This window comes from Otolemur garnettii, unplaced genomic scaffold, assembly GCF_000181295.1.
Source record: "Otolemur garnettii isolate 467f Iridium unplaced genomic scaffold, OtoGar3 scaffold00186, whole genome shotgun sequence".
NCBI lineage: Eukaryota > Metazoa > Chordata > Mammalia > Primates > Galagidae > Otolemur > Otolemur garnettii.
In genome coordinates, this window is record NW_003852581.1 from 282,745 (window position 1) to 289,564 (window position 6,820).

Here is a 6,820-nt window from a genome sequence, read left to right on the forward strand (position 1 = left end):
GGATATGAACCCACCACCTCTGGCATATGGGGCCAGCGCCCTATTCCTTGAGCCACAGGTGCTGCCCCCAACAAAAATATTTGTACCAGAATATTTATTGCAGACCAACTCACAATTGATAGGTCATGGAAGAAGCCCAAGTTCCCATTGACCCACAAATGGATCAATAAATTGTGGTATATGTACACCATGGAATTCTATGCAGCCCTAAAGAAAGATGGAGACTTTACTTCCTTCATGTTTACATGGATGGAGCTAGAAAATATTCTTCTTATGAAAGTGTCTCAAGAATGGAAGAAAAAGTATCCAATGCACTCAGCCCTACTATAAAACTAACTTATACCTTTCATAGGAAAGCAATAACCCAATTATAGCCCAAGAATACAGGAAAAAGGGAGAGGGAGGGGAGGGGAGGGGAGGGGGAAGGATGGGTGGAGGAAGGGTGATTGGTGGGATCACGCCTATGGTTCATCTTATAAGGGTACATGTGAATCTGTCTAAATGTAGAATATAAATGTCTTAACAATAAGAAAATGACATGAAGGCTATGTTAACCAGTTTGATGAAAATATTTCAAATTGTATATAAAAACACCACACTGTACCCCATGATTGTATTAATGTACACAGCTATGATTTAATAATAATAAAAAAATAATAAATGCAGGTGTGAATGAATTACTTTGGTCTGTTTTCTCCCATTCATTCCTCTTTTTACTGTTCTCAGGTCAGTCATTCATCATTTGTTACCAAGACTAATTTGATAGCATCTAAGTGTCTTCCTTCACTTGCTTTCTGGACCAAAACAGAGAGTTTGGCTTGAAAGGCCTCTGAAAATTTTCTCTTTTGATCCCTTTGGCTATTAAAAGCTGCCTTTCCACTGGAGATGTGCTACAGAGGAAGCAAAGATATCTCCTGACCCTCAGAATCTCAGAATTTCACAGTTTAATGTGTGAGACAAACTCATGTGTCAGTAATACTTATAGAAAAAAAAAAAACAGACTACATGCTATCAGTGTGGAAAAAGAAAATGTTTATTCTTACCAGAAGAAGGGAAAATCAAAGGTGGTTTTTAGAATTCAACATTTAAGTTAGACTTTGAAGGAAGGGTAAAATGATCTTTCTAACACATATACATGATTAGATGTAAATGCTCATGTTACCTTTTAGCTTAAAAACTTTCAATGATTCTTCATCACAATAAGGATTAAATCTGAACTCAATAGCATGTAAGACCCTCCATGTCTGGTGCTTTCATACATCTCCACCCTCATTTTTTGCTATTGCCTTGTTTACAGCTTTTACTTCCTAACTAAGCCATGTTACTTAAACTTATATGTCGGTGTAAATTATTTTTGTGTCCTCTTCCTATTTTTATCTAGTCAACTGACTCCCAAGTGTCTTCCATGGCCTATTTTAAGTAGAACCTCTTTTCTGAGGCCTCTTTAGCCAACAGAATATGTCAAATTTCTTTGCTTTTTGTTCTAAGAGCATCACCTACTTTTCCTTTATAGCAATTATAATCAGTATACACAAATTTATTGTGAGATTATTTATTGCCTGATTTCTCCACTGTGTAGAAGTTATAAGATGGCAGAAAATGTCTCCTTTCCCTCACACTTTATATTTCCATCATCCAGCAGAACAGCATATACTAGATGCTCATTAAATAATTTTTGAATGAGTGTTGCTCCTTTATGTCCACTTTGTACAGACCTCTTATTGCACACATTATTGTACATGTTTTTTCTCCCCCCTACTAATTTGAAGGCAAGAAGGCTTTGATAAAATTACATATATGGTAAAGATGGAAGTAGCAAGGATAGTCTTCATAGATTTTCATGCTATTCTATAAATAATTTAAAAAGTGGTTTCAAAAAGTTTAAAAGAGTTACCCAAAGTCATGCAGCCAGTAAATATTCCAAACTAGATTCCAAATAAATGTTCATAACATAATAAAGGTATTTGTAAATGTTGGCATCTATTCACTGAAAATTGTTTTGATGGCTACTTCCCAATTTATATATCATTTCTCCCATCAACAAGCAACAGTGTGACATCTGGCAGATTTGGTTTTAAATTATGGTTGGTATCACATTCAAGCTGTGTAATTTTGGGAAGGTTACTTAAGCTCCTCTCATTTATATTTTTTTCCATTTTTAATTTATATAATTTAACCTATTTTGTGGAGTAGTTGTGAGTATTATAAATATTATCCATGAAACTGCCTAGCATTTCATGTGAAGAGACCATTGGGGGGATGAAAGGTGCCATATTAATGGTTAATTACTGTAAAAATATATCTATTCCATTACTGATTTGTATTGACCACACTGGACTAAAATTCAAATAGTTGTGTATTGTGTTTTCTAGTGACTATAACAGACATATTTAATTTCAAAAATCTGAATTAATAGAATATACAACTTATTCTATAGTCAAATCACCTGGGTTGATTTGCCGTCCTCATTTCTCAATTTGCTAAGTAATGCTGACAAATTAATTACATTGCACTTTCTATTGCTTTAAGGAACTGTTCTGCAATGAAATAGTTCCTTAAAGCAATAGGAATTATTTTCAGCGTTTCTGTTAATAGTTTAAATTAACTCATTTTCGAGTAAAGACGTTGTTTATAGTGGAGAAATGTCCCTTTAATTGTTAAGCCACTACTGTTTGTAGCTGCTTATTAGTATGCTCTGAATTATTTGACTTGGTGCCATTTTGATTGCTAATTTCAGAGTTCCTTTTTTCTTTATTACACATTTTTTGGTACCTTACTACACCAATGACTATAAGAGACATCTTGGTGGAAGAAGGAAGATGGCCAACTAATGGCAACTTTTGCTAGAGGGTCCTGACCAGCAGGAGAGATTCTGGACAGATTTGGTCTCTGAAACTGAAGGAGGGGAGCTGAGATAGGAAAGAGGATAGAGAAGTACATATCATCTCAGAGGAGGCAACATGCAACTCCAAGAAAGGACACTGGTGAACAAATTCCAGGCATGAAGCCCATCACCAAGAGGACGAAAGACCCCTCCCTCAAGCGGAGGCTCACTGGGGACTCTCTGCAAGTGAACAGGGGACAAAAGACATCTCATTTTACCCCACTGGTGAGAGCCGCTAAACACTGGGCCTCATCGGCCTAGGCATCATCCTGCCTGGCATAATACTGAACAAATACTCTGCCTGCAATTTGGAGCCCTCAGTCCACCCTTACCCCATTGTCTGACAGTCAGAAGATCTACAACCTGTAGAGCCAGGAACATGTTGGCCACTCCCTAGGAGGTCCAGGTTTAGTGACTCAAGTCGAAGCAGGGGGAAGAGGAAGAGAGGGACATTAGGGAGAGAGAAACACATTTGACATTTTCTGCAGGTGATGGTGCTGATGCCTAATTTAGACTTTTGTAGTGGGGCCACTGTTGCTGGATTAGGACCTTTGTGGGTGGGGGTGCTGACCACTGTTTAGACTTCCAAGAGCAGAACCAATGACTTCCAGTTAGGACTTTCCTCAAAGGGGTTCTGACCCCCATTTGGACTATCAAGGATGGAGACACCGATGCCAAATTAGGACTTTTTCCATCATGGGCACTGACCCCCGCTATGACTTTCAAGAGCACATTTGCTTGCACCCGATAGGGACTTTTATGTACAGCGTTGCTGATATCTGGGTGGCACTTTAAAGGGTGGGCCTCTGACTTGCATTGGGACTTTTAAGGGTGGAGCCACTGATACCTAATTCAGACTTTCAAGGACAGGGGCACTGATACCTGGTTTGGAATTTCAAAGGCAGAGCTGCTGTTACCCGGTTTGAATTTTAAAGGGCAGAGCCTTTGGTGCCCTCTCTGGACTATGAAGGGCTGGGTGCTGATTCCAAGTTTCAACTTTCAAGGACCAGGGAAATGATGCCTAGCTCAGACTAACAATGGTGGAGGTGCTAACGCCTCTGTCCTGACTGTGGCCAGTGATCTTTCCTAAATTGGTGGGTCACCAGAGGAAATCAGGCTCCATCCCCTTGGGTATGCTGGATGGAACTGTCTGTGGATTTCTACTATTGGGTAGTTGGATCCCTTTGGACTTTACCCACTGAGCAGTAATTGTACTGTTGGGATTGATCTCATTAGAACTCTAGACCTAGGCTGTCTACCTGGGGTCCCTCCGAAGTTGAGGGGTGGTAATTTTAAAGTGGGACAGGACTGAAACTCCTTTGCCAGCTGTTTCTGGTGAGGGATAGGGCACTGCAGTTGCTTGTATTTCTCCCCACCTCAGATTCCAGCCTAATATCCTGACTCCTTAGTATTGGTTAGAGGGGTTTTAATTCAGGACAAAGCCAGCTTGCACTCTCTCACTAAGCAGGTCTTCAGACCCTGCATCTATAGTTCTAAAAGGGATGTTTTTAAGGCTACAGGGGAAAAGCCACAGTCATAAGCCTTAGGTCATTGGTTAAGGTCAGATTAACTCTACTACCTGGGGGCCTCAACCAAATGTTACCCTACCACTTTTAATTTACAAATTGCATAAATACTCATGGGGTGGAACCAGCAGAAGAATTCTGGCAAAATGAATAATCAGAGTAGATCAGCTCCCCCAAGGAATGACAAAGGACATACTTCAGAAGATGCTATTCATAGACAAATGGCTAAAATGTCAGAAATAGAATGCAGAATATGGATGGCAAATAATATGAATAGAATGAAAGAAAAGATGAAAATAGAAATATAAAGAGTATTTCAAAAGTTGTCTCAAGAATCAAAGTATTCAAAGACAAGATCACCAAGGACATGGGCATAATGAGAAAAGATACAGCAGAGATCATAGAAATGAGAAACTTATTAGAGGAGATTCATAATACAGAGAATCATTCAGTAATAGAGCACAAAGATAAATAATCTCTGAAGTTGAAGACAAAGCTTGTGAACACTCCCAAATGTTCAAAGAGGAAAAGAAGTCGACAGCAAAAACTGATCATTCCCTGAGAGAGTTGTGGGACCACTCTAAAAGATCCAACATTCATCTTATAGGAATTCTTGAAAGAGAAGAGGATGGTCCTAAAGGCACATAGGATTTACTCCAAGATATTATGGAGGAGAATTTCTGAAGCATGACAAGAGATACAGAAATTCAGACAGTAGACACTTTCAGAAATCTAGCAAGAATCAATCTAAATAAAGCATCTCCTAGGCATATTATAATTAACTTTGCCAAAGTTAATATGAAGGAGAAAATTCTGCAAGCAGCCAGATAAGAAAAGCATTACCTATAAAGGGAGAAATATTAGAATGACTGCATATCTCTCAGCTGAAACATTTTAAGCAAGAAGAGGATAGTCATTGATCTTCAATCTCCTAAAACAAAACAATTTTCAGCCCAGAATTCTGTAGCCAGCTAAGCTGAATTTCATTTGTGATGGAGAAATTAAGTACTTCATGACATACACATGTTGAGGAAATTTGTCATAACTGAACCAGCTGTCCAGGATATTCTCAGATGCATTTTCCATAACGACCAGCACAATGGTCAAGCACCAAAGTAAACTCACTCAGAAATCGTTAAACAAAATCTAACTCCTACAATGGTGAAAGGATTACAAATATTCCCTGGACCTTAGAAAAACATGACACCTAAAACACTACCATGCCTACCACTTCACTCAATTACTGTGAATGGCTTAAATTGTCCTCTAAGGAGGCACAGGTTGGTTGACTGGATACAAAACTCAGGCCAGATATCTGTTGCATGCAAGAGTCTCATCTTACATCAAAGAATAAAACACAGGACAAATGGATGAACATCTATAAAAGAGGTAAGTGGAAATCAGAAGAAAACAGGGGTTGAAATCTTAGTTGCAGATGCAATTGGTTTTAAACCAACAAAGATAAGGAAAGATAAGGACGGACATATTTGTGAATGGAAGCACCAAACAGAAAAGATATCGATAATTAAAGTTTATGCACCCTGACAGAATGCTCCTCAATTTATAAAGCCAACCCTAATAGATATGAACAATTTGATATCTTCCTGCACTGTAATAGTTGGAGGGTTTTTTATTATTTCTTATAGAAAAACTGTGTAGATTGATGCAATCATGGGGTACAGTGTGCTGTCCTCACATACATTTTGAAATACTCTCATCAAACTGGTTAACATAACCTTCATGTCATTTTCTTAGTTATTGAATTAAGACATTCTTACTCTGCTTTTAAAAAGATTCACTTGTACCCTTGTAAGGTAAATCATAGAGGTGACTCCATCAATCTCCCTCCCTCCCCCCATCTACCTTCCTTACCTCCCCTCTCCCATCCCCTTCCCATATTCTAAGGCTATAATTAGGTTACGACATTCCTATAAAAGCTATGAATTAGTTTCAAAATAGGGATGTGTACATTGGATACTTTTTCTTCCATTCTTGAGATACTTTGCTAAGAAGAACATTTTCCAATTCCATCCATGTAAATATGAAGAAGGTAAAATCTCCATCTTTCTTTAGGGCTGCATAGTATTCCATGGTGTACATGTACCACAGTTTATTGATCCATTTGTGGGTCGATGGGCATTTGGGCTTCTTCCATGACCTAGAAATTATGAATTGGGCTGCAATAAACATTCTGATACAAATATCTTTGTTGTAATGTGATTTTTGGTCTTCTGGATATATACCTAATAAAGGAATTACAGGAACAAATGGTAGGTCTATTTTTAGTTCTCTCAGTGTTCTCCAGATGTCTTTCCAAAAGGAACTAATTAATTTGCATTTCCACCAGCAGTGTAGCAGTGTTCCCTTTTCTCCACATCCACACCAACATCTCTGGTTTTGGGATTTTGTG